At 40.1% G+C, this 9,029-nt stretch overlaps 1 long non-coding RNA gene across 1 annotated transcript; it reads right to left on the bottom strand.

Moving 5' to 3' along the window:
• Positions 1–6,292: 6,292 nt before the first annotated feature.
• Positions 6,293–9,029, bottom strand: LOC117012138 (uncharacterized). Its single transcript, XR_004421133.1, has 3 exons — positions 8,939–9,029; positions 8,434–8,598; positions 6,293–6,407 (listed from the first exon to the last, which is right to left on the bottom strand). It is a non-coding gene; the product is annotated as an uncharacterized LOC117012138 (long non-coding RNA).

Below are 9,029 nucleotides of genomic sequence, written 5' to 3'. Positions count from 1 at the left end.
ACTCCTTAGGGTTGATTGTGGGCCACAGACTGGGAAGTTCATCCATAAGCAAGAAGCAGAGGCGCCTGATGGTTGGTGTTGTCTGACAATTCTCTTTGGATAATCGTAAAAATAGCCACCTGGAAGTTAATGTAAAGTTCCAACATACATTCAGGAATGTAACCAGTCTTCTGTTGGGTTTTCCCTGCAATTGTTAACTTAGTAACCTAACCTCTCTTGTCTCTTCCTCCTACCCTCTGTCCTGCTGTAATTTAATTTAGGACGCTTCAGAATTTTCTCCTTGTCAATCACTTACTGTGAGAAAATTCTTTTTGGGTTCCCTTTGAAACCATAATTCAACATGAATGCGCTTGTTCTTGCATTAACTATAGTAGAGATAAAAATTATGCGACAAGATAAACCTATGGTACTGTATATCCATTGGGGAAAAAGTTTAGTCATTTGAATTCTTAGGGAGGGATCCCTCATCAATCTCTCCAGTTAAGATATAAACCAACAAACTGGAAATGAAATTTTAATGCATCAAGTAAAAATAACTAGTATGCATGTTGAGAGGGAATTTTCCCACAATAAAATTTCTAGATAGAAGTTAAGGTCCCTACACGCTCCTCAGATAAAAAGAATATAAGCAGTTCTTTAATATTCCCTTAAGGTACAATGACATGGTGAAATTGTTTGCTCACCAAGTTGGCATTCCTTTGAGAGGAAAGAAAGAAAACGATATGTTGTTGGGAATATTTCAATGTAGCTCTATAAAGACTGAAAAATGCTTTGACTTGCAAAGACAATTTTACTGCACTGTAAAAGTGGCCGTCTCCTCTCCAGACTATCCTGCATTTCTACATTTTATTACAAATGCATTTCTAATTTTTATAAAATGCTACTTTGATCATTCAGCTCCTTGGTCAAAATTGATTATGGTTTCTTATGGTGAGACCATGTCTACACTTTTCAAGATCCTTGATAAATTCTACCAATCCTACCTATCCCCGATTTTTATATCACTTTTCTCCATCATAATCTTTATTACCTTTATTTTGTTGTCTTTCCCTTGGTCAACTCCAACACGTAGGGGTTTACGCACAAAATACTCAAACACACACGCACCCACACCCACACATACATTCCATATTTTATATTCTGGCCCTGCGACTATTACTTACACTTTGTCTCTTTTCTGCAGTCTGCTTATATGTTTTTCTCCTAGCCAGATTCTAAACTTATTATCAGTTTTCTTGTAGGAAGTTTCACTTCCCTTTAGGAAGTTGCCTTGATGACATTTATCTCCATTATTCATCACTTTCTTATCCCTGCTACTTATTTATCATGACACTATCCAGTGCTTGGTTAAAAACCACTTTTATTGTGCTTTCTAAATTTTTATGAACATATAGGCTGTGAACATATAGCTATAATTTTTAAGCTTCCTTTACATTTATCATAGTCCTGGGCACAGAATGAAACATAACAAATAAACTTTATTTCAACAACTCCCTTTTCACTTCTCTATAGGGAGCTGCAGCATAGACTCAATGCAAAGCACACTTATGTTAGGAAGCTGCCAGAACTGCCCACCAATCCTTTCTCCTGGGTGGACAAAGGCAATCAGGCTCACTGGCAGCCTCCATAATCATTACCATCCCCATGGACCAAGAAAGGAAGAAACGGCCCTCCCCACCAGCATATCCACTCTGCCTCTTTGAATTCTGTGAGACCTGTTCTCCAGGCAATGATCAAGACTCAGGTAACAATTCTTCATACACCCTGTTTTCCTTGGCCATCCTTTGATGCAATACCCTCAATTTATCACCTTCTGTGTTCTGACCTTCTTATTAATCATCTCCTTTGATAATAAAACTGGTTTTCCTTCTTTTCCAAGCTCTCTCATGTGTCTTCTGGAACTCAGCCCAATACACCACCTAAGTAAACATTCCTTTACTTCATTACATTCACATAAACTTGGCTACTTCCAAATCACTTCTCCTAGGGGTTTCATAACATATCTCATGGTTACAATGTGAGGGTCAAATATCCACATCTCTCTGATTTCCTCATGCCATAGCTCCTCCACCTTTTCATGAAAAATCCGTATAACTTTGCAGCTCACATGGCAATCTCCTTTTTTTTTTTTTTTTTTTTTTTTGCTTTTTTCCATCAATCTCTGGGAAATACCTCTCTGCTGCTGTCATACTAGCACATGTTCATTATGTTCATTAGAATCCTCTTAACAGTGTCTTGCACAGAGCAGGAGTTTTAATTTTAATAAAATCCCACCTATCAAAATTTTCCTTCATGGGTCAGACTTTTGATGTTATTTTTTAAAAAACTCATCACCAAAACCAAGGCCACCTAGTTTTCTTCTCTGTTTTCCTTTAGAAGTTTTACAGTTTTGTGTTTTACATTTATGTCTGAAATCCACTTTGAATTAAATTTTGTGTAAGGGTAAGATTTTTATCTTACAATTTTTTTTTGCATATGAATGTCAAATTGTTCTAGTATTAATGTTGAAACTACAACACTTTTTCCATGGAATTGCTTTTGCACATTTGTCAAAAATCAGTTAACTATATTTGTTTGGGTCTATTTTGGGAGCTCTCTATTCTTTCTGTCTATGCTTTCCTTTCACCAGTACCACACTGTCTTGTTTACTATAGCTTTAGAGTCTTGAAATCAGATAGTAGTGGGGAGGATCCAAGAATGCAGAGTAGATAAACACTGTGCTTGCCTCATCCCATGAGCACATCAAAATTACAATTAAATTACAGAACAGTCAACCTGGAGAACCACCTGAAGTCCAGCTGAACAGACGTTTTATAACTAAGGATATAAAGAAGAAGACACATTGAGACTGGTAGGAGGGGCACAGATGTGAAATGGGCTAGTCCCATACCTCCATGTGGTGGATAAAATTTGGAGGGATATCTCTACCATAGAGGTTCTCCACAGAGGAGCAAGGGACCTCAACCCCACACCAAGGCCCCCAGCCTGGTGTACTGGTGCCAGGAAAAAGAAGCCCTCACAACATTTGGCTGTGAAAAACAGTGGTGATTCCAACCATCTGGGAGGGACAAAAGGGTGCGGGAAACCAGACACCTTCTTAAAGGGCCTATTCAGGCACTCACCTTGGGCTCCAGCAGAGGGATGGTGACTCTGGAGTTGTCAGAGAAATACAGGAAGAGACTGAGTCATTTAACTTCGAGTTGAGGACTGGAGGGACAGTCCCCATTTTCCCTGTATGGGGCCCTTCTCCTGTGCAGCCAGCAAGTGGGCACTGTCTTTCCTGTGATGACCCTACCCTCACAGGCCAAATCTGAATCTAATTGGCCTGGTCAGCTCCACTCGCTCCACTCTGCTGACTCACTGGAACCCAACCCCAACCAACTCTCCCAACACCTGAGGCAAATTCTCTGTGAGCAGCCAGGCCTGCTCGAATTAGTCTTTTTTTTAAAAAAAAAAATCTATCAGAGTCCAAGGGCCCCAGGTGGGTGGCGACTGGCCTCAGTGTGCTCTGAGACTTTCGCTGAATAGCAAAACGTTTGGCCATAGAAGGGAATGGATTGTCACCATCTGCAGTGGCATGGGTGGACCTGAAGGGTACTGTGCTGAGTGGAGTATGTCAGACAGTGAAAGACAGGTGCAATGTGATTTCAGGTATATGTAGAATCTAAAAAACAAAATAGACAAAACAGAAACAGACTCATAGATACAGAGAACATTTTGATGGTTGCCCGATAAGAGGGGGTTTGGAGGTGTGAGTGAAAAAGAGGAACGGATTAAGAAGTACAAATTGGTTGTTACAAAGTAGGCATGGGGTTGTAGGTTATAGCATAAGGATTATAGTCAATAATATTGTAATAACTACATATGGTGTCAGATGGGTACTAGATTTTTAGGGGTGATAGAGAGGAGGGGGTTGGGAGACAGGGTAAAAAGGGTGAAGGGATTAAGAAGTACAAATTGGTAGTTACAAAATAATCATGGGGATGTAAAGTAAAGCTTAGGGAATATAGCCAATAATATGGTAATAACTATGTATAGTGTCAGGTGGGTACTAGCCTAGGCAAGGGGATCACTTCCTAAATTATGTAAATGTCTAACAACTATGCTGTACACCTGAAATTAATATAAAATAATATTGAATATCATCTGTAATTGAAAAATTAAAAAGAGAGGGGAAACGTGAAGGGCAATAAGTGGTCTAAATTCCGAGGTATAAAACAAATAAATCGTGGGGATGTAATGTACAGCATAGGGAATATAGCCAATAATACTCGTATCATGACTAGCATGGCACGATGTCAGATGGTTGCTGGACTTACCATGGTGATCACTTCTTTAGGTATATAAATGTTGAATTAACTATTGTGTGTACCTGAAACTAATATAATGGTGTATGCTAACTAGATTTTAAATGAAAATCTTAAACACACACCAATGTAAAAACAGAAGGAAAAAATGGCAGAGGGATGGTGGTTAACTTCTGATAAAAAGATTTTGTTACCTGCCCACAGTCAATAGGCCATATTTAAATCCCTACATGACTCTAGTCACCTAGGGAGGGATACCATGCTCTCTCTGGCCCACCGTCTCTTCACTGGGGCCGAGTTCCTTACAGTCATTATAAAAGGTGACCAAGGCTTATACCTTCTACACTGTAAATAGCTGGAGAGTTAAGGCCACCTCCACTACTAAAACCAGTCCAGCATAGAGGGACCTGCGCTGGGGAAAATTGGCAGCTTTATTTCATCCAGATGCCCAGCGCTAGAGATATCAAAACCTACTTATTTTCATAGACACCTTCACCTGGTGAATAAGAGGTATTTCCTACTAGGATGGAAAAGGCTATTGAGGTTTCTAAGGTCTTATTAAAGGAGATAATCCCAAGATTTGGGCTCCCAGTTCACTCCAGAGTGACAACGAACCTTCCTTTGTCAGTAAGGTGTCTGCCCTAAGGATAACTTATAAACTCCATTCTTCCTACAGACTTCAATCCTCAGGAAAAGTAGAATGAACAAACCAAACATGAAAAAGTCCTCTGGGCAGACTTTGTCAGGAGACCTCCGAGCCCCGGTTGCGATGATTGCCCACTGCTTTACTTCTCTGTCAAACTGCTCCAGAAGAGCCCTTACAGTTCAGCCCTTACAAAATGCTCTATGGGAGGCCTCTTGTATGTCTGATCTGCTTGTAGACTCTCATCTCAATTCTGTCATTTCTTATATCATTAACTTGGGAAAGATTCAATGGACACTCAGGGAATATGGGGATCAGCATCTCCTCCAGGTCAACCCCATTACAACCCCGTAGAACCAGATGACTAAATATTATTAAAACTCTAACATGAGAAGTCCCCGGCAGACCAGTTAACTCCTAAATGGGAGGGACTTTGTACAGTTCTCCTGAGCGCGCCAACCACTGTCAAGCTACAAGGAGTCAGGAGCTGGGTCCACCTCTCTCGAATCAAAAACCTGTTTCATTTAAGTCTCCACAGGACTCCCCCAGAAAGGAAGACGATCACTGAGAGAACCCCCAAACAACATCTTATTCCTGTGAGCTGGTTGAAGACCTTAAGCTCGTCTTCAAACAGACAAACGAGTCAATCTCCCAAGACAGATAAGTAACAGCAGTTTGATCTCTAGATGGTGGTCCACCAAAGATTCCAACCCGTTCCTCCTGAGGATGACAAACCATGCCAGCAGCTGCACAACCAAGCGGCCTGCTCTTTTTACTCTCCCACGGCTGCCCCTTGCAGCACTCCCTAGTTCCTCTGTAGCCCCCTCCCCACTGTAATAGAATAGCAAGGAACTCTGGGGCCCACAGGCAAAGAAAACGCTCCTGTTCATGAGGAAACAGTTTCAGAAGACAAACCTTCCTCCCCAGATTCCTTGTAAGATTACAAAGGCACAGATTTCTTGAGGGGGGACTGTGACTATAGACAGAAAGAATAGGGTTGAGGGGAGGGGGGGAGAAAGGGAAGGAGGAAGTGCAGGAAAACAAAGCTAGGAGGAAATGAGATCATCCTTAACTCTTTATTTTTTTTCCTGGATTCTTCTTTAATTAGTTTGAGGTGTACAAAGCAACATAATAGTTAGACATTTACACTCCTCACAAAGTAATATCCGCCTCCCCCAAGCTACTACCCCTCTGACATTGTATATAGCTGTTACAATAGCATTGACTATCTTCCTTATGCTGTACTCCACCTCTCGTGACTCTCTCTCTCTCCATATATATATATATATATATATATATATATATTCTGATAGGTGACATGCAATATTATTCTACTTCAGCTTCAATTGTACATCACATTGGTCATGCATCTACACAGTCAATAAAGTGGAGATCATCCTTAACTCTTCCGCTGCATTAATTGATTTCAAGTTTTTTTTCCAAAATGTGTCAGAAATCTACAAAAAAAACAGAAAGTTGATATTTTGACTATTTTATGCATTTAATAATAACATTTTGAGCTGCTTTGTGTATAAATGACATTATTTTTATGTATAAAAACTTCGGATATGTTCATTCGGATATTATCCAACCATTCCAGGAAAGGGGTTAAGAAAAAGCGCAGTCACTAGACCAGCCAGAACTAGATTTCAGTGGCCGAGAGCAGATCCAGGATGCTATCTTGCCACCCAAGGTGAACTTCAGCGAATTATAATGGATTAGAATTAGCATCTCAGAATTAGCATCTCAGGGAAAATCTCCATCCCCTGTGCCACCATGACAGTTCTGACAAAGAACAAATAAGGACAAAAATCCCTCCTCCTGATGGGAAAGAGAGGTCAGCAAGGACCCACCTAGGAACGCCGAGAACACCACCCCTAAATCTTGACTATTTCGTATCCTCATTTTAGAAATAATAAATTCCTAAGCCTCTTTGTTCTTCAGCGCAGTTGCTCTTCTCCAGGCCTGCCCGCTCTCAAGTTCTAGAGAGTGTACTGTCCTTTTAATAAATCTGCTGCATGCTTGGCTTATTTGGTGTGTCCCTGAATTCTTTCCTGCAATGTTCACCAAGAACCCGTTTTCGGCAGCAGTGACTATTCTCGTAATTGTCAGGAAGCAAATATTTTTATGTGTCTGCCTAGTTAGGGCTGTCAGGGCAAATTTTGCTGGGACCTGGATCAAAGGAAGATCTTGAAATTTAAAGTTAACTGAATAAATAGTAAGAGACCTGCCTCTCTGGAGGGATGTATTTGCTTCAAGGGATGATAAGACCCTGAGGCCTGGAGACATTCCAAACAGCTGTAAACTCAGAGAAACTTGTCTTACATTCCAAAGGGTAAGAAACCAGGATCCTCCCTATTTTCTCCCCAGAGAGAGTTTCTGTACATTAGGGAGGAAAGTTTTCTCTCCGTGTCTCACAAAGGATGAAAGGGGAGACAGCTGTCCCTCTTCTATATTAGCTCTCAGATTTCACGGGGTTCTTCCCTTATAGTACAGACCACAGTAAGTACAAGGTGCCATCTGCCTCTCATTGCATCACTCTAGAAGGGGCCAAAAGTTGAGGCTAAGGGAACTGAAGCAGTTTTTAGAAGTACAAAGAGTTGCCCCCTGCCCCAGAAATCTTATATCTAACTCTCAGGATAATATAAATAAATATGAATATTAAAACATATCAATATTTACAAATTTAATTTCTGTGTTCACAAGTAGGCTATGTCCTTGAGGGTAGACATCTTTGTGATTCATGATGGTATTTCTAGTGACTGGCAGACTGTGGTGCTTAAGAAATCTTTTGGTGGTTGCTTGCTGAGTAAGTAAGTGAATTGCCTTATCAATGTAAGAAACATCTAAGCCTGCAGAGAATTTCTGTAAGAGTTTATTTGAGCCCAACTGATGACATATGCTGGGGAGCAAGATCTCAAATGCTCCAATGAAAAACAGTTTTGCACTTTCTTTTATGCATTTGAAATTAAAGAGGGAACATAAGGTAGATTACAGGAAGATGGGAAAAGGCAAGGCAGGGATTGAATTACAGGATATTTAATGAGATATTATGTGTTTTCTTGAGGGTGGTCACCCTTTAGAAGGAGGGGTCTGAAAAGAGGCATTTCAAGGAGGCGTGAAACTAGATGTACAGAAACAATGGACAGGGCTTGCATAAGGCAAAAATAATCCTTTTACTAAAAGCTATAGGCCTGGGACATAACTGCCCACCATGACCTGCCCATTTAGGATTTTATGATCAGATCACCTTGTGAGATTACTTTCCAAAGAACCCCTTTTTTTCATCCACAGTCTCCATGGCTGAAGAATAGTTAAGTGGCCTAATAATGCATAGCTTCAGGTGACTCTGCTAGTAGATAGGGCCTTCTGGTAATACTGCCTGAGGAAATCCGGGCCCTGCAGCTCCCCGGTTAGGCTCAGTGCTGATGAGGCCAGTGGCAGTGTACTCTCCCCCCTGTAGATTAATTACGAGCTACTCACTTGCATGACCTCAGACATCACTCTGATTTGTTGCTGTCTCAGGTACATTCCTCAAAGGAGTTTCCTCAAAGCAAAACTCTGGAGTATACAATACTTTGAATTAAATCCCAGCTGTGTCCCTTGATAGAGGCAACTTGCTAGATTCTTTGTGGCTCAGTTTCCCATCTGTAAAATGGGTAGAATAACAATATCACAGATGTTATGAAGATAAAAGGAGTACATTTATGCAAAAGAGTTAATAATATAACGTGTGGTAAGGGAAAAAAATGAATTAATTAATGTAAAATCCTTCGAAAAATACTCGCCATATAATAAGTGCTATAGAATTTTTTTGGCTTAGGTATTATTCAATTTTAAAAGAGTTCAGAGAGAGAAGAAATCTCCTGAAACCAATCTATATTCTAATATATGAAATAAATATTTTTGTCCAATGAAAACTATAGTTTAAAAAAAAATCAAGTCAAAAAAAAAAAAAATCAAGTCAACATTATAACCTATAGATTACCTTTGTTTAAGAAATCATTTCTTCAAGTTCAGTGACAAATTTTACCTCTGAAATAATTTCCCCCAAACTAAAGCATGGTAAGTGAAATTTT

The sequence above is a fragment of the Rhinolophus ferrumequinum genome, chromosome 20 (assembly GCF_004115265.2).
Source record: "Rhinolophus ferrumequinum isolate MPI-CBG mRhiFer1 chromosome 20, mRhiFer1_v1.p, whole genome shotgun sequence".
NCBI classification, from domain to species: domain Eukaryota; kingdom Metazoa; phylum Chordata; class Mammalia; order Chiroptera; family Rhinolophidae; genus Rhinolophus; species Rhinolophus ferrumequinum.
This window is presented reverse-complemented; position numbering and strand designations above follow the sequence as displayed.